Raw genomic sequence first — 20539 nt, forward strand, 5'->3', positions numbered from 1 at the left:
GAAGTGCACAGCGTCAGGAAGACGCGAGATACTCATGCAGGAGGCTCACAGCTCCACGCGCACGTAAACATGGCGCCTGGAGCCAGAGCCGATCTGGATCTGCACACACCATACAGCCCACCAGTGAGAGGGCAAGTGGATGTAACCACACCGTACAGGCCAGCCATCTTGGTGAAACATTCAAAATTCACCGAGCGTATCGCGAAGGCCCCCATCCAGCACAAGACCAAGATGCCAAGTGGTTTGGGTAAATATGACGGCACAACAGATCCAGACGATTTCTTACAAGGTTTTTACAACACTGGAAACCTAGAAAGCTGGACGATGCCAACATGGTGTCACATGTTTGCTCGCTGCCTCACGGGCGCGGCGCGTGTCTGGTTTGAAAGCTTGCCTACTGGGCAAATCGATGGGTTCGAGGAACTATTGGAAAAGTTCCAAGCTCACTTCGTACAACAGCGCAGACACACGCGCGACCCTGATGACATCATGCACTGCGTGCGCAGGAATGATGAAACGATTGAAGACTACATCACTCGTTTCAATCAGGAGTCTCTGGCAATCGGAGGTATCACTGAGCAACTATTGCGCGTGGCCTTTATACAAGGCGCGCGCAGTGATCAACTCCGCCGAGCTCTTGTGAGCAGAGATGGCATGCCCACCACTTGGGCCAAATTAATGGAAGCATCGCGAGTCTTCACGAGAAACGAAAAACAGATTGCCCAAGATAGAGCGAGAGAAAGAGGGCATCAAGCAGAGGCACCGCGCAGCAGCGAAAGAAGGGGCAAACAGAACACTGTATGGTCCAGGTTGCAATCAACCAGTTTTTCTTCCGCAGAAAAACAAGCGCAACCAAGCTCACCCCAGCCCCAAAAAGACGTTCGTAATCGCGGGGAGGGTGACAAGAGGGAAGGCGGCAGAGATCCTAGCAGACCTCTGCCAAGAATCTGGACTCCCCTCACTAAAACACCTTCACAAGTGTTAAGCACTGAGAATGTCCAGTTCAAAAGCCCCAAGTCACTACACTACAAGGGACCATCAAACAGTGGCAAGTACTACGAGTTTCACAAGTCCACGGGACACAACACTGATGCATGCCATCACTTGAAGGATGCAATTGAAAAAGATGTGAAATCAGGCAAGCTGGCTCACCTGGTGAAAAACCCAAGACCAGAAAGTGAACAACCAGAAGCAGCCTCTGCCAGCAAAAAGTACAAAAGAATCTGTGTAGCCGAGGGAGGAAGGCAAGGGCAAACATCAAGAAAGAGAAGCGCGCAAATCCAAGGAGATTGGCGCGAGCAACAAGTAATCTTCCCAAGAATCAGGGGAGGCCCTTCTATCAGCAGTCCTCTTGTCATCACTACACACATTGCTCATTACGAAGTGTCAAAAGTCCTGGTGGACACTGGCAGCGAATCAGACATCATGTATGAGCAATGTTTCAGAAAACTGGATCCGGCAGACCAAGCAAGGCTTGAAATTGTGAATGCACCAATCTCTGGTGTGTCAAATGAAATCATTCACCCCCTAGGTCAAATACAATTTGAGCTAACTATGGGGGATGAGAAACACAAGCGAGCCGAAGTTGTCAACTTCTTGGTCTTGCCCACCACTTCTTGCGACAATATGATCTTGGGTAGAGGAACGATTGCCCAATTTAACGCCATACCGTCGCCAGCGCACGGCGCGTTGGGGTTCCCAACACCAACAGGTGTAACTTTTGTATACCGAGATCATTTGTGTGCAGTGACAAATACTCCGCGGGAAGGGAGAATGAAACTTCCAATGGCAGACAACGCGCCAGAGGAATGGATTCTCAACCCAAAATTCCCGGAGCAGAAGATCACAATTGGCGCAACGATATCAGACGACACGAGGTTGAGAATGAAAAGATTACTCACGGCATATATGTCGGTCTTCGCGTGGCAACACTCTGATATGACTGGGGTTCCGCGAGACCTGGCACAACATTCTCTCAACACGTTCAAGTCTGTAGAGCCAATTGCTCAAAAGAAGAGAGTCATGGGGGATGAGAAAGCGAGGGCCATGAATGAGCAGGTTGAGGATCTACTGCGCGCAAACATCATCCGCCCGATACGATACCAGACATGGGTAGCCAATCCTGTGATGGTAAAGAAAAGTAACGGGTCATGGAGGATGTGCTTGACTTCAAGGACCTCAACAAAGCATGCCCAAAGGATTGTTACCCCCTCCCAAACATCGACGCAAAGGTGGACTCCGTGGCGCCATTCAAGCTCAAATGTTTCCTGGATGCCTACAAAGGCTATCACCAGATTCAAATGGCACCACAAGATGAGGACAAGACCGCCTTCAGAACCGACAAGGGCGTTTTTTGTTACACAAAAATGCCCTTTGGTTTGAAGAATGCGGGAGCCACCTACCAAAGACTTATGGATGCCGTTTTCAGCGAGCAAATTGGAAGAAACCTAGAAGTCTATGTGGATGATTTGGTGATCAAGAGCAGGGAGGAGAAACAAATGCTCAAAGACATCGAGGAAACCCTTGGGCGCCTAAAGGAAGTTAACATGAAGCTCAATCCGAGCAAATGCACTTTCGGCGTACAAGAGGGAAAATTTCTAGGTGTAATGGTTACCAAGGATGGTTTCAAGGTGAACCCAGAAAAGGTGGAGGCCATCCTGGACATGCCCTCGCCATCCACCATGAAAGAAGTCCAGAAGCTGAATGGTAGATTGGTTTCAATCAACAGGTTCCTAGCGAACCATGCAAGCAAATCTACCCCATTTGTCAACACATTGAGGAATTGCTTAAAGAAAAGCCAATTCAAATGGACTCCTGAGGCCGAGCAAGCTTTCAGTGAGATAAAAGAATGTTTGATAAATCTGCCCGCGCTCACAGCTCCACTTCCTGGTGAAACTTTGACATTGTACCTATCAGCAGGAGAGCGCGCCATCGGCGCAGTATTGTTGGTGGATCGCAAGGGAATCCAAACGCCAATATACTATGTGAGTCGGGTGCTGACAGATCCTGAGACGCGCTACTCATGCATGGAGAAGTTAGTTTTGTCACAAACACACGCGTCGCGCAAGCTTCATAGATATTTCAATGGTCATCCCATTGAAGTACTGACTGGTTACAACATCCAGCAGGTCTTGCGCCGCCCCGCGCTCTCGGGAAGGCTGACAAAATGGGCCCTGGAATTAGGTGAACACACGATCGCCTATAAACCCCGTCCAGCAATAAAGGGGCAAGTTTTAGCTGATTTCATCGCAGAAATCCCCGAAGGAAGAGTTGAAGAGGCTCAGCGCGAGGTCGACCCTCCGCGAGCCAATGATGAAGAAAATGTTTGGAGATTGTTCACTGAAGGAGCTTCAAACAACGAAGGGTCCGGCGCAGGTCTCAAACTGGTGGATCCAGAGAATCATGAATATACTTATGCCATCAGGTTGGACTTCAAGAGCACCAACAATGAGGCTGAGTATGAAGCCCTGGTGGCTGGGCTGCGCATCGCGCACAAATTCGGAGTTAAAAAGCTAGAGGCCCATGTTGATTCATACTTGGTAGCAGCACAGGTCAATGGCCTTTATGATGCCAAGGAGAACACCATGCCTCTATATCTAGAGCAGGCGAAAAAGCTCATCGAGCAATTTGACTGCTTCAGAATCATTCATATTCCGCGCAGTGAAAACAAATCTGCAGACGCGCTGAGTAAGATGGCATCAACCAGTTTCGATCACTTTGGCAAAGATGTCAGGGTAGAAGTAATGAGCAACCCGTCGGTGGTAGCGAAGTCTGTCCTTGTAACTCATACAACCCCTTCATCATGGATAACTCCAATAATGGAATTCTTGAAGGAGGGAAAGGTACCTGACGATCGCGCACAGGCGAGGAAGATAAGACACAAGTCGCAGAACTATGAACTCCTTGATGGCACATTATATCGACGCTCTTATCTTGGGCCGCTCATGAAATGCCTAGATGCTGAAGAAGCAAGCTATGTGATCAGAGAGATACACGAAGGAATCTGTGGAATACACGCTGGCCCGCGCATGGTGGTTGCCAAGGCAATGAGCGCCGGTTACTATTGGCTAGGCATGTACTTGGACGCTCTGAAAGAGATCCAAAAATGCAAAGCATGTCAGAGCTATGCGCCAAACACCATGCGGCCAAAGAACAACTTGATTCCAGTGACCTCCGCATGGCCTTTCCACAAATAGGAAATCGACATTGTGGGTCCCCTTCCGCAAGCGCAAGGGCGAGTAAAATTTTTGGTAGTGACAGTAGACTATTTCACAAAATTGGTTGAAGCCAAGCCACTAGCAAAAATCACAGCCGAAGCGATGAAGCAGTTTATCTGGAGCCACATCATATGCCGTTTTGGCTTGCCCATGGAAATTGTGAGCGATAATGGCAAGCAATTCACTGACAAGAAGATATCCAGCTGGCTCAAGGAATTGCGCATCAACCAAATTTTCACTTCAGTTTATCACCCTCAGGGGAATGGCCAAGTGGAACGCGCTAACCAAAGCTTGCTGAATGGGCTGAAGAAAAGGTTAGAGGGAGAATCCCATTCTTGGGTCGAAGAGCTACCTAATGTCCTGTGGGCACACAGGACATTAAGCAAAACCAGCAATGGCGAATCCCCGTTCAGCCTAACCTATGGAACAGAGGCAATGATTCCAGCAGAAATTGGATGCCCATCCCATAGAGTGCTCATGATGAGCAAAATTGATAACGAGCGCGAAAGAATGTTGGATCTCAACTTACTTGAAGGGCGCAGAGAGGCGGCTATCATCAGTGAGGCCAAGTACAAGAAAAAACTGGAAAAATATTACAACCAGCGCGTGAAAGAATGCCACTTCAAGAAAAATGATTTTGTCCTTCGAAACAATGAGGCTAGCCGCGCGATACCCCCGGGAAAAATGTCCCCCAATTGGGAGGGACCTTATCAAGTCTTGGAAGAATTGGGAAAAGGCGCATACGCCTTAAAAGATTTGAATGGAAAGAAGATCCCGCGCGCATGGAACGCAGCACAGCTTAGAAAATGTTTCATGTAAAAAATGTCAAGTTTGTAATCAAGGCTTTTTAAGCCATTATGAATAATGATACGCGCTATCTTCTCTTAATGTGGATTCTATCACCTTTTGCATACATGTTTCACACTTCCCTTTATTAATTTTGAGCAATATGACAACATTGTATTGACATCAAAACGAAATAAAACGAAGTAAAACATACATGCGCGAGCTTCAAGCTCAAACGCGTTAACGAGTCTTAACTCTAAAACGTCAGGGCCTTAGCCCAATTATATTACCTTTTGCATACATGTTTCACACTTCCCTTTATTAATTTTGAGCAATATGACAACATTGTATTGACATCAAAACAAAATAAAACGAAGTAAAACATACATGCGCAAAAGCGTTAACGAGTCTTAACTCTAAAACGTCAGGGCCTTAGCCCAAAATTATGAGCCTTAGCTCAGGGCCTTAGCCCAATAATGTGAGCCTTAGCTCAAATCACTCACAACATCCATCCTACATGCTGCGCAGCCTGACCATAAAAATACCTAAACACAACTAAGGCAAAGCAAATGCCAAAACATAGTTGTTAAGGTCTCAGGTCGAGGTCGCGCATAAAATTGTAATGGATATCTGAGTAACACATATTGACACGTAAAGGCTAAAAAACTCATAATTCCATATAATAAATGCGCGATAACGTCGCGCAAAAGAGGAATAATGAAAACGCCATGGCACGTGTCAACATAATCAAGATATGGCAAAATCACTTACAATATGACAAGGATTAAGTACAAAAACTTCCTTACAACCTTGTTCTTATTTCAACGTGCAAGCATATCTTATATTCAACAAGCAAACATGCAATATAAAGAGATGAAAGGGGAATGCGCAAGATGCGAAGAAGGGAAAAACAAAATTTCATTCCAAAACATTGAAATTTACAAGTTTACAAGATGATGAGATACAAACTACAAATAAAAAACAAAAAACATGAAGGGCTTCTCAAGTCTCCACGTCGACGTCAGCCTCTTCATCATCCTCATCACCGCCCTCAGCATCTGGCGCAGCCTGCTCCTCGTCATCTCCAAACTGACCATAGTCAAGTTGTTCATCCTGAATGGAGTCTTCTGTCACAATAGTGTCAGGAGCAGATCCTTTGGCCACGCCAGAGCCGCTAGCAGGAGCAGCATTCCCCGCGCCATCATCGGCGCCACCAGCCCCTTCGCACTCGTCAAGCAATTTCTTTAGCGCGCCGAGGTCGGGCTGGTCAGCAAGCGCGGATATCTGCAAATCATAAGGAAAAGTATAAGTACACAAATACTTGGAAAAAAAATCAAAGTAATCTCATTAAAGTTAAAATACCTGCGCAAGGATAGGAATGGGAGTATTCAAATACTTCTCCCCCATCTCGGCCATGTCCGCGCAGGCAACGTCGCTCTGATAAGGGTAGTCGGATGGGTTCTTCTTCAGCATCCCATATTCATAGCCATCCGTAAACCCTTCAGCTCGACCCACCAAGCGCGCGGCAGCGTTGCAATCCATCACAAGGGCCTGAAACTCGTCAGAGTATTTCATTGCGTAAGCGCAACGAGTCATGCCCTGTGAGATTAGCCATTGGCGATCCTGCGCGAGGGAAGCAACAGACGTCTCTAGAGCAGGAATCTGAGAGTTTAACAACTCAACAGTTTCCTTAGTCTGTTTCAGCTCCTCTTTGTCAGACGTTGCTGCCGCCAGGATTTCTTCTTTTTCCGCTCGCGCAAGATCGAGGGCTTCCTGGCTAGACGCTGCCGTCGCCAGGGCTTCATCTTTTTCGGCCTGCGCGGCCGCCAGCTCCTTCTTTAGGCGGGCAACCTCACTCTCCAGTGATGATTTCTCAGTTATAGACTGGACAAGAGCTTGGTCACGCGCCTCCGCGTCCAGCTCCAAGTCGCGCGCTCTACGCGCGTACTTGGCAGCGTCCGCCTCGGCCGCCTGTAGCTTCTCCCGCGCAGCCTGGAGCTCATGCCCGCGCTTCACGAAGGCGCTGTTGGCACTTGCTCTGTTCTCACTGAGCTCCGCTTGGAGCTTCTCAGCTCTCTCTCGAGCATCAGAAAGATGCCAAGCAGACACTTTAGCCTCTTGCTTGGCTTCCGCAAGAGCATCACGTACCTTTACGTAATCATAGCGAAGCTCTTGGGAGGCAGCAAAGAAGACCGACCCAGCAAACAGATGATCGTTGAGCAAGTCATCGCGAGCGCGGTCCTCCTGGAACCTCCTTTCAGCTGGAGGCACAGCATGAGCCCAGAATTCCGCACACACACCCATGGACTGAAATGTGTTGTCCTCAGTAATATTCCATCTCGGGCGGTAAATGTGATCGGCTTCCTGCAAAAACAAAGTAATTATCTAAGTCATCAAAACACTAAGATGGAACTCCGCGCAGCGGAGCAAAAACGAACCTATACCTGCGGGGATGAAGCAGAAAAGTCAGCGCCTGGCCCACGAGAAGACTCCGCCACAAAACCTCGTGGCGCTACAGGGCTGGCGCGCCCACTGTCGGGGCCTTCAGCTTCAAACTCCTCATCATCCTCTGAAACAGGCCTTTTCTCCTGCGACCTAGAACCAAAATCAGTCTCGCGAGGAGGGCTGTGCGCAGGAGGAGGTGAGGGAGGTCTCGACGCTGCCAGGTCGGCGCGTAAAACGGCCTCCTGCTCCTTTGTAATCCCGATAAGGGGAGATTCAGCGCTTGCAGGAGCAGGAGCAGAACCAACGGCGCTGGCACCGGCGCCAGGAGTGCCGCTAGCAGCTTGCACGCCAGCAATGACTCCTGTGAAAAAATCAACAAAAAGAAATGGTTCATGACTTGATCTAAAAGAGTCAGAAAATAAAAGCGCAATACGTACCTTGGCGCAACTCCTTTCGCGAGGCAAACATCGCCATGAAGTCCATTCTACCCTTTTTCAAGGGTAAAACAGGGGACCTCGAAGCGACCTCCGGCGCAGCCTTGGCATCTTGTTGCGCTTGAGGTTGATCCACCAAGGTCGCCGGCTCTACAAACATTTGAGTGAGCAAAGATTCATTAGTAATTCTATCATAATCGCGCTCATAGAACAATGAAAGATAAGCAAAGGATAAGCAAAGTATACCTGTCGAAGGCGCAACGCCGCTTCCCTTTTCCACCGCGCGAAGGGAGGAGGTAGTAGCACCATACCTCGTGTGGACAGGAGGTCTGCCCACTTTTTGAGGCAGGGAAGACAAGGAAAACTTGGGAGGAAATTCCTGGGTTTTCTCAAATCCCCTCGCCTGAGTAGGAGGATCCTGAGCAACAGGGGCAACATCTTTCTTTTGTTTCTTACTGGCCCCTGCGCCAGTTTTCCCCTTAGCTTTACGCTTTAGTTGGGGCGCCTCCTCCTCCTCCTCCTCTTCCGCGAGCTCCAGCTCGTAGTTTTCGAGCGCATCTACAATAAGTGCAAAGGAAATGTTAGCCAAATTTGGTATTATAAAGGAAAATGCATAAGTACAAAGGCTTACCAGGCGCATCGCTGTCAAAGAGGAATCCCAGATCAACAGGGATGAACATGTCATCAAAGCGATCGGGGAAGCCAACCTCCCCAGCGCCCAGCGCGACGGAGCCACCCTCCATATGCTCATCATAGGCGGCATGGACATACTCCTTGCTGACTGCACAAAACAAGTCAAATGATATCAGCAAAACGAATTATATTCGCGCAGAAGTAAGGCAATGAGATTAACTTACACAAGCCGTCAACTTGGATAACGGGCTCAGTCGCGCTGTCGGCCCACCTCCTGCTCATGCCAACCCCCACCAGCGCCTCCTAGCAAATGTTCTTGGCGGGGGATGGTTCGGCAGTCAACTTGTTTACCCAGGCGCCAGTTGGGTTCTTGAGGACACCCACATCCGCAGGCGCAGAAGAGATCGCGCGCATGGTCATGCGGATGGGGATCACACCAGCCCTTATATAGAAAAATCTCTCAGACCAGTCATGAAGGCTCTTGAATGAAACAGTGCAGCACTTGACCTTCTGACTGCGAGGAATAAATGAGAACCAAGAATCTTGGATCTTGGGCTTGTAAAAAAACTGAAAGCGCCGAGGGGTGGGCTCCTCGCGCTGAGATTTGCACATGAACTCAAAATGAGTCATGCGCACAAGTCCAAACGGATGGACTTGGGATATATGAATCCCATAAAACCTAAGCACCGCACCCACAAACCTTGTCATCGGGAGACGAAGGTTGCAGTGGGTGAAAAAATGACAGTAAGGGGATATATAGCCGGCAGGCGGGTCCGCCGCCGTTTGCCCGGCCCCAGGCAACATGCAGCCAAACTCAGGGAGAAAACCCTGAGAGGCGACAAGGCTGTCAAAATCGGCCTGCCTCAGTTTGCAGGGGATCTCATCCCACTTCTTCACGGCCTTGGTCCTCCCTACCTCCTCCGAGGAGGCCTCAGCAGCCCTTTTCCCCTTGCCGGTCTTCTTCAACGTAGACATTGCTAATGATTTAACACGGCGATGGATAGGGGAGATTGTGTTGTCTGAACTATCAGACATACAACTGTAAAAACGAACGGAGGGTGCCTCTAAAAGAACAGAGATCTGGAATCAGAAGACGTTGATCGGAATAGAATGAAAGAAAGAAAAGAGCTCTGAATAATAAACAACAAGATGAAGGATAAAAAAACTCTAAGGGCTGGCTTTTATAGGCCCAGGAGAGAGAAAAATTAGTGCTGATCGGACTTCACGCGCCCCCACTCGCAGGTGTAAGCCAACGCGAGCGCGACACGTGTCCCTGACACTGTGTGAGGGGACACTAAAAGAAACGATACAGCTGCTGCCAGAGTTCACGCGCCACCACTCGCAGGAACGGACCAACGCGAGCACGACACGTGTCCCTGACACTACGTGAGGGGACACGAAAGGCAACTGTAGCACCTCGAGCACACGAAAGGTCTGACACGTCTCCATCACTGACGCATGTCAGCAACAACCAACCACGTACAGGGACGATTCGTTTTCAACCAAAAGGATAGAATTTCGCGCAACAATGAATAATAAGAAGAAAAAGACAAACCTCTACTAAAAGAGCAAACTATTAAGTCTAATATCTATCTTACCTCGCTCGCGCGAGACAAGACACACATTAGACTGGGGGGGCTTGAAGAGGTATGCACCCGCCTCAACAACGAGCGAGGCGGGTCAACCCACAAGATATAGACAAGAGGCTTGAAATCAAGACATTATGAGGGCACAAAGCCAAAACCTATGCGCATGGCGCATATCACATATGCTCACGCATATCACATATGCTCATGCATCACATGCTCAGGCATCATATGCCCAGGCACCACAGATGCTCAGGCATCACATATGCTCACGCATCACATATGCTCACGCATATCACAAATGCGCGTGGCGCATCAGCGCGTGGCGCATATCACATGCTCGTGCATACCACATCTGCGCATGAAACATCTGCGCGTGAGAATAAAGAGAAGACCTCGCGCATCCTCAGGATTGGCGCATATCACACATGCACATAATCAACCTCGTCCTTATCCAAATCAGGATTAGGACAACCTTGATTGTGCACGTCAGACAACCTTCCAGAAGGTATCTTTTTAAGGAATAAGAATATGCTGATGTTGACAGCTGCCAATGAAAGGTGGACAACTCAGCATAAACCATGTGCTACCACGTGATTATAACCAATGAAAAAGCACCAGGTGTCCCCAAGGACACGTGGCGCAAAGCAATTGGAGGAGGCCAGCAAGGCCCTGATTAGGTCTGAGCCCAATCATTGGAAACCCTAGCACTATAAATACCACATCAACTCCACAAGGAAATATCATCAAAGAACACACAGTCACATCCAACTACACAGTATTCAGCTATATCAAGCAATACTCTCCAAATTTCCTTACAATCATATTATTATCTTCTCCTACAAACACTTATTCTCACACCGGAGGGTTACCCCAAAGAGGACCCCTCTGTCCCTTTCTGAGGGGTAAGTTTACGGTGCTGTTCATTTTGTAGGTGGAAGAACCCAGATCCCAGTGAACCATCGGTGGAATAGCATAATCACACCCGAGAAAAGTAGATCGTCCACCAGTGAGTCGATCCACGCTTCTTCAATTTACTATAATGGGAAGATGTGGATACTTGACAAGAAGAAATATGAAATTAATGAAGAAGCTGTAAGCGGTTCGGAAGAGAAAAAAGAATTACGTGGAGTCATGCAAGCCATGATAAACACAAGAGGATGCTAATGTTGTGTATCATGTATTTAGAATATGAATACATGATACACAGCACTATAATTAAGTACGTAATTATTAAACTTTAAAGACCAATGACGTAATAGAAGTCAAGCATATGAATCAACCAAGCAATTAACCACAAAAATACACTTTCGATTTTTTTTTTTTTTTTGAGACCCAAATATTTTCCGTAATGAAATTGTTAATGAGTTTTAATTTTTTAAATACATCAATTTCCGTAGTGAAATTGCAACGAAATTTAATGTTATCAACTCATAATTCAAAGAGATGCTAACAAATCAACATGCAATTTAATGTTATCAACTCATAATTCAAAGAGATGCTAACAAATCAACATGCAATTTAATGCTACCTTCCATATGTATTTATTTTAAACGGCCAAAGAATCCTTCATATCATGAGCTGTACTGGCTAAATACATTATACAGGGATGCACTCGTCTTTCCATCCGGAGAAAAAACCCTCACCTACGGCCAACGTTCGTGAACAATTGCCCGAAGTCACAATAGTGTAATGAGATAAAACTCGTTCAGTTTAAGGATCCAACTAGTGAAAACCGCCTACTCGCCTAATCTCCCATCATCACCTTGGTGCCTCAGAAGCTAAATGTTGGGTGTAGGAATTGAACCCTGATCACATAAAACACCAAGTCTCTCCTCTTAATAAATATTCGTGAAAAAAGAAAGACCTATTATGAGGAGTAATCATAAATAGTATCTACAAACCTCTTTGGTTCCAGATATGTGTGGTTTAGGTCAAGAGGTGAGCAATAATTAAACTGAAAACCGACTAAACAAAACTTGTTGGACTTAATTCCTGTCCTTGATCGAGTCAATAAGACGAGTTAGGCCGAACTGGAGTAATGGGGCTGTTCATGTTCGGTCCGTTTTGAGTTTACAAATGAAACTAATTAATTCATTAACTCGAACGTCACACGCTCGTTTTATCTTTTATATATCGATCCCCATTTAAGTGGTGTTGTCTCAATATAAGCAGACACAAGATTGAACACTAAAACACAAACAAGAGAAATGGATCAACTTCTATTTCTATTTCTCTCATTCATTATCATCCTCTTCTTCCTCCTCCATGCCATTGACCTCCACCGAAAACGGAGGCTACCGCCCGGCCCTCCCGGCCTCCCTATCATCGGCAACCTCCTTGACCTTGGCCCTAAGCCACACGAGTCCCTAGACAAACTCTCCAAAAAGCACGGCCCACTTATGACCATCCGACTGGGACGCATCACCAGCATGGTGGCATCTACCCCTGACGCCGCTAGAGAAATCCTCCAACGCAATGACGAGGCATGCTCTGGTCGTGTTATCCCAGACGCAGTCTCCTGTCTACCTGACAATGACGTGGCAGTTGCATGGATTCCAGCAAACGAATCGTGGCGAACCATTAGAAAAGCTCTTAACACTCATTTAACTCATCAACACAAACTCGACACCCTTCGCCAACTTCGGCAGAAGGTGATGGAGGGAGTGCTAGACTTTCTTCGCCAGAAGAAAGCGGGCATAGAGATTGAAAAGCTGGCATTCGCGGTGGCGTTGAATATGATGTCAACACTTGCATGTCACAAAATGTGGCCAACTATGAGCCTGATGATATTAGGGGGTTTAAGACGGCTGTGAGGACAGTAATGAAAGTGACTGGGAAGTTTAACAAGCGGACATATTTCCGGTGTTGAAGCCGTGGGACCCGCAGAACATACGGCGAGACGCCAAGGCGGCTTATGAGTGGTTGGATAATGTGGCAGATGGTTACATGAGTGAGAGGCTAATGCATAGAGAATCAAAGCTTCAAAGGTTTGGTGATATGTTGGATTCATTGCTGGATTATAGTGAAGCTAATGAAGCTGAGTTTACTGTCAAACACATCAAGATTTTACTTATGGTAATTACTCTTTTTAGCAAATATTTAATAAATTTATTTGGTGTCAAATATAGTTCGTTACGGTCACAAAAAATAACTATTACCCACAGAGAATATTTTGTTATTTTCAAAGTATCATAAAAACCTATGCTGTTAATGCGGTAAAAAATCGGTTAGCGGTCAAGGCCGCTATTTGAAATATAGGTTATCACACTGAGATAGCGGTGAGAAAGCGTTAATTTTAATATAATGCATCACACATACACACACACACACACATATATATATATAGGCAAAGTATAGAATGAAAACTCATTTGAGTTGTGAAAACCCTATGTAACATCGTTTTTTTTTTGTTACATGTAATATATGTTGTTACATTTAATACAAAACATCAAAAACATAAAAAAAATGTTTTGCTATTTTTTTATATTTTTTTACTAATTTTTATATATGTTTTCAGGAGAGAGAAAATGTAAATTAACTTTTATATTTTTTTATTAACTTTAATTGTGGACCACAAGATTTAATATTTAATTAAAAACATGTGATTGAGAATGAGTTTCTAGAGTTTTCACAACTCAAGTGGGTTTTTATATATATAGGGGAGAGATTTTTTGAGAACCATGTTGAGTTTTAAGAACTTAAGAACTCCATTCTAGGCCACACATTTAATTAAATGGATTGGAATATGTGGTTGAGATTAAATCTGGTAAAAAAGTCAAAGTAGGAGAGAGAATAAAGATGTAACTGATTACACTAACTTTTACGTCTGTTACACGTGTAAAAAGTCGACTTGGTGCGTAAAAAATTCTGTAATTTTTTTACGTCTATGTAACCTACATATATTACGCATGTGTAAAAAAAATTCGAAAAAAAAATCGTTACACTGAGTTCTTTCGAGTTCTTAAAGCTCAAAGGGGTTCTCATTTAAAATCTCCCTATATATATATATATTTGAGAACTATATTGAATTTAAGAACTTAGAGCATTCTCAGCCCGTTCCCTAAAAGTATATGTGAGGAAGATTTGTAATTATATAATATGTCTATGAGTGGTTGTGAGTAGATGAGAGAGAAAATGTTATAGGGGAAAGTTAAATTTGAGATTTCACTGTTCATACCGTATAATTTTTTAATATTTTCTAAAAGTGATTGTGAGTGAAGGAAAAAGAAAATATAATGATAAAGGTATAAAAAGTATTATTTAATTAAACAGGAGAGAGAAAAAACGGTGATTTTTATTGTAGTTATATAATATATATGGATATAGGGTAGGGAATGTGCTGGGAATGCTCTTAAGAACTACATTCTTGGCAACACATTTAATTAAATGGATTAGATTATATGGTTGATATTAAATTTGATTAAAAAGTCAAAGTAGGAGAGAGACAAAGATGTAAGTGGTTACACTAACATTTGCGTCCGTTACACATATGTAAAAAGTTGACTCGGTACGTAAAAAATTCTGTAATTTTTTTACGTAGATGTAACCTACATATATTACGTATGTGTAAAAAAATTTCAAAAACAAAATTGTTACATTGAGTTCTTTCGAGTTCTTAAAACTCAAAGCGATTCTCATTTGAAATCTCCCATATATATATATATATTAAAGAACAAAGTTGGTGTCACAAAACTAATATAGGTTCTAGGATTTTTATATATATAAGATACTTGTGCAACTAAAGCAATTAAGTGATTACTTCTGGTCCGTTGGCTTTTGGTGATGCTGTTAAGTTGGTGTTTTCATGATTTTCCCATGAAAATGTATTTTTCAATTTTTTTTTCCATTTGCATCATTATTGGGCCATCAAACTTTAAAAACATGTCTTGAATAACATAAATTTAAATTATTTATAAAGCATGTTTATTATAAATCAACTCTTAAAATGTCTGTGTTTTACCAACCGAATTTTCTTTTTTTCTAGATTCTTAATGTACATTTTGTTTTTTGTTTTTATCGAATTCGTGTCGTCTCACCACCACAACATCTAGGCCTGACAATGCTCGGCTTTTACCGACTCACCGCGCAATGTTCAGTATCGACAACGCTCAGGTTTTACCGAACTTCATTTTAGTTCCAGTGTCGTACAAATGTAAACGAAATCGACAAAATTTGTGTTGACCCACTGCTGAGAAGCTCGAATTTTTACTAGCGCCTTGGTTTTACCAACTCACCACCACAACTCCCGAATACGAGTCGATTCGCCGTTTCATTGATCAAGTTTTACCAACGACCTGGTTTACCGACCGAATAAACATTGTTTTAAATATGTTAACAAGAAAATTTTAATATGTCATACAAGTGTCGTTGAGTCACTGCCTCAGCGTCTGGGCCCGACCGACGTCACCCAGTGGCTCACCTTAATTTTTATTTATTTATTTTTTGTTTTTATTTTGTTTTAGTTCCAGTACCATAACAAACGTAGTCATTACCGACTAAATTCGCGTTGACTCGCTGTTGTCGTCCGGGACCAACCGACGCCACCCCATTGGCCTACCTCAAGTTTTATTTTTGTTTTTTGTTTCCAATTTATTTTAGTTCAAATACCGTAACGAACGTACCTAATATTGACTAAATTCGCGTTGACTCGCCATTGGATACCCGAGTTTATCAATCAATTTATCGCGCATCGCGTGGGTAATTCACTAGTTAATAGTAATATCAAAAGTAAAAAACACAAAAGTATCAATAACTGAAACATGATTCAATCATAAGCAATAAAATCTTCCTCCGAGTCTACATCAACCAAGGAATCGTTGGTAGACGAAAGAGCGAGAACATGACTTTTCTAGGTTTTGGATAAAAAAATTGGTTATAAACAAATAAAAGATCAAATTTGAAGTTTGAGCTATTTTGGTCTTTTCTTAATTTAGCCCAAATATACAAACCTTGAAAATCAATGCTATGACCACTATCCTAGGAATAAAAGGTCAGTCAAATAGCGGTCAATAGCGCCGCTAATAACGATTCCGCTATTCTAGACCGCTATTGGCACCCCTATTTCGCAAAGGTCCGCTAATTACTATCCCACCACTATTGACTGCATAGATAAAAAGGTTATTGTTGTCATAATTCTATGCATATCATTTTGATAAGCAATATCACCAGAAAAATAGTTTCTGTAATGAAAGACTGTAACTCGTTTAAATTGTAAACTTTCTTCAATATTATAATTACAATATTAGAACCTGTCAATCAGCAACATGATACTTAATTATAGGACTTGTTTCTAGCTGGAACGGAAACTACTGCGAACACAATAGAATGGGCAATGACTGAACTGTTAGTTAACCCTGATATGTTCTCAAGAGTGCGTAAAGAAGTCGCCACAATAGTGGAAGAAGATGGGCAAATTCAAGAAGCCAAAATACTTGGCTTGCCTTATCTACAAGCTGTGATCAAAGAAACAATGCGACTTCATTTATCTGCGCCTTTACTAGTGCCTCACAAAACCAAAACTGACGTTAAACTAGGTAAATATAATGTGCCAAAAAACACACAAATTTTGGTGAACGCATGGGCCATGGCACGAGATCCTAGGTATTGGGAAAAACCGTTAGTGTTCAAGCCAGAGAGATTTTTAGAAAACGAGATCGACTACAAGGGTCAAAATTTTGAATTCATACCTTTTGGATCAGGTAGGAGGATGTGTCCTGGAATACCCTTGGCTCAAAGGGTTGTTAGTTTAATGGTGGCATCGTTTGTGTATCATTTTGATTGGAAGTTGCCTCATGCTAGAGAAGAAATGGATATGAACGACTCTTTTGGTCTTACGCTGATTAAAGCAGCACCTCTTGTTGCTACTCCTACTCCGGTCATACAAAGTGCATAAATTAAAAAATGAAGTCGATACTTTTGCTATTATTCAATTATGTTATACCATCTTTATATATATATATATGATTAGGATGATACGAGAACCATTTTGAAATTAAGAACTTTGAAAACCATTTTGGACAAAAAAAAACACGAAAATAAAAAAAGTAAAAAAATCAAGAAGTTTTTAATTTTTCATCCCGGCTTCATAAAAAAAAGATTAAAAAATATCGGTTTAGCAAAATTATATACATATGTATAATACTTATTTTTAAATTTTATATATGTTATTCTTTATACACATATGTATAATTAAGATAAATGATAATGTACATATGTGTATATTATTATGTAAATGGATATTAAATAAAAATATGCATATGTGTATAATTAGGTTTTTTTTATGAAACCGGGATGGAAATTGGAAATTGATAATTTTTGGTTTTTTTACTTTTTGAAATTTTTGTTTTTTTTTCTTAATTTTTTTTAATATTTTTTTTTTTAAAGTTTTTTTGTAATCCAAAATGATTCTTAAATTTGTCAATCTCAAAAAGTTCTTTTAGGATTCTTACCGTTATATATATAAGGGTAGTAATAACAAATACACCTTGAGTGTAATGATAAAGTTGTAACAGTTTATATATTATTATTAAGTATTAATAAGTGTTTGTTGTTGATATTATGCATAGCAACTTGTATGTACTCATTGTCTTTATTTTGTTATACAACATTTTTATCTATTATTGGATTGAACCCTAAGAGCACCCACAACCTTTCGTTTGTGGATGCTCGTTCGTCCATGTGTGACAGCCAACAAATGAGAGGAGTTAAACGACCAGCGTTGTGGGCATTCGTCTAAGGCGGTGGGTTTGGGACTTCAAACGGTAGATGGTTGGGGAAGTCGGGCCACCCCCTTCTCTCTCTCTCTCTCTCTCTCATATATATATATATATACTAGCTTTAGAGCCCGTGTAACACACGAGATGATCCAAATAATAAAGTTATAAATAAAGCACATAAGTATATATTGTATATGAAAAAATGATTACATCTATGCTTATATCTACAGTATGTGTATATAAATTGATTTTATTTATGTCAGAAATGAAATTTTTCAAAAAAATAAACTTAATAAAAAATAATAATAATAATAATGCAAGTGTAAAAACATACCTGAGAACAGTCTATCTATCGGAAATTTGATTCTCATTATCATTTATATATATATATGGTTATGAACCAATTTCAAAAAAGACTTTTCATACAATAATAGTTCTAAGCTACACCATGAAAACGATTTTTATAATTTTGAGGGAGCTTCTTGATTTTGCCATAATGACGTACAACACATAAAAATAAAACGTTAACATGTTCAATTTTGTGAACATAATTTTGTATGACATTTCACACACTACATTTTAATCACCAAGGAAAAGTCAACGCTGACACAGATTGTTCAAAATTGATAAAAGTTAGAAAGATTGATAGGCCTGGAGGTAGCATGTCGAAAGTGTTTGTCGTCTTTTCCTAAATTTTATTTGTTGTGGGTAAAATAGTCAATTAGCCAAATCCTAAATCTTTTATTATTTCCAAAAATGTCATTGAAAATAAATTCGAAACCTAAATCACGTTTAAAATTCTAACTTTCATTTTTTTACATTTTCAAGTCAAAACTTTTAGCCCGTAACAAATTTGATGATAAATCTACTTGCATTCTTAAACTTTTAAAAATACGCATATTACCTCTTTTTGACCTGTAACAATCAAATTTAAGTTTTACAAAAAATCTGAAACAATCATTGATAAAAAAAAATTGAGAAACTAACTATGATAAACTTTATTGTATATAAAAGTGAATGGTATATATTATTACAGTTTAACATATATATAGTTTAGTAAATTAATTGAAAAAATAAATGGATAGATTTAAATAATTTATAATTTATAAGAATATTTATTTTTGTAAAAATGTATAATATATATAATAAAATAGAGTTTAAAGAAAAGTGAATAATTTAATCATGTTATATATATAATATATATGGAGTGTAAAAGGAAAGTAAATAATTATTGATCTATGACATAGTTATTAGTTTGGAGGGAAAAAAGTTATTAGGCTTAACCACAAACTGACACGTGTCCACAATTATTTTACTTTATTAGAATAACTAGTTTTAGAGTCCGTGTTACACACGAGATAATTATAAATTATAAAATTATAAGTAAAACAAATAATTACATGGCGTATATGAAAAAAATTGTATTACATCTATGCTTGTATCTATACAATGTGTACATAAATTGATTTTATTTATATCACAAAATGGTTTTTTAAATAAACTTAATAAAATGTCCGTGCAAAATCGTCCCCAGAGAATGCTTCTTGAGTTCTTTATTGAAAAATTCATTCTCGTGTCATATATGTATAATTGAAAGAATTGTGGTTATGAACCAATTTCGAAAATAAAACTTCTCATACGATAGTAGTTCTAACCATTCAGCCTAAATACAAAAGAGGTGTTACCTTTATTGATATATTTATCAATTTACCACTCATCAAAAGAAAGTAGGATATTAAATTGTAACAATAGATGTTCTTCAAGAACTATGTTTTTCTGAGCTACACCATAAAAAAGATTTTGATAAGTTTCAGAGGGCTTCTCGACTTTGTCATAATGACAACATAAAAAACAACATGTTAACCCGTTCAATTTTGTGAATATTTTGTTTCATTTGAGCATAGTTTTGCATGATATGCTTCCATACAACGTTCTGATCACCATTGAAGGAAAAATTAATGTTGATATAAATATTTAAAATTTGATAAAAGTTAGAAGCATTGATAGGCATGGGGGTGACATGTCGAAAGTGTTCGCAATCTTTTCTTAAGTTTTAATAGTTGAGGGAAAAATAGGCAATTTGCCAAATCCCGAACCTTTTGATTATTTCAAAAAATGCCCTTAAAAATAAACTTGAAATCCGAATCATGTTTAAAATTCTAACTTTCATACTTTTGACATTTTAAAGTCAACACTTTGAACCCATAACAAATTTGACGATAAATCTATTTCGCATTCTCAAACTTTTAAAAATACTCAAAATTTTTATTTTTGACCCGTAACAAAATTTGACCTAAATGTAGTTAACTTGTACTAAACAATCTATTTATCAACTTTTGACCCATAAAATCAAATTTAACTTAAACAAAAAAACCCAAAACAATTTTCATTTGAGAAACATGATTTATTGTTGATTTTTGGAATTCACCAAGTATTTTAAAATATATTGTAAAATAGTATGTTAATATTTATATTTATAAAAATATATAGATATTATATAAATATAGTGTAAAAGGAAAGTGAATAATTATTGATTTATTACATATATTAGGGTATATTAATTTTGGAGGGGAAAAAATTGTGAGAATTAACAAAAACATGACAAGTGTCTCCATTTATTTTACTTTATTAGAATAGGTAGATATGTATGTATGTGTGTGTGTGTGTGTGTGTATTGAGAGAGAGGATAGGGTTATTGTAAGAATAGATGGTTTCTTAAA

At 40.9% G+C, this 20539-nt stretch overlaps 1 pseudogene; it reads left to right on the top strand.

Annotated features, from left to right (window-relative positions):
* Positions 1 to 12311: 12311 nt before the first annotated feature.
* LOC143603322 (cytochrome P450 76T24-like) lies at positions 12312 to 16996 on the top strand (annotated as a pseudogene).
* The last annotated feature ends 3543 nt before the right edge of the window (positions 16997 to 20539 follow it).

Source organism: Bidens hawaiensis, unplaced genomic scaffold (assembly GCF_021521415.1).
Source record: "Bidens hawaiensis isolate Kalapana, Puna unplaced genomic scaffold, B.hawaiensis_p1.1 tig00061244_1, whole genome shotgun sequence".
NCBI classification, from domain to species: Eukaryota; Viridiplantae; Streptophyta; class Magnoliopsida; order Asterales; family Asteraceae; genus Bidens; species Bidens hawaiensis.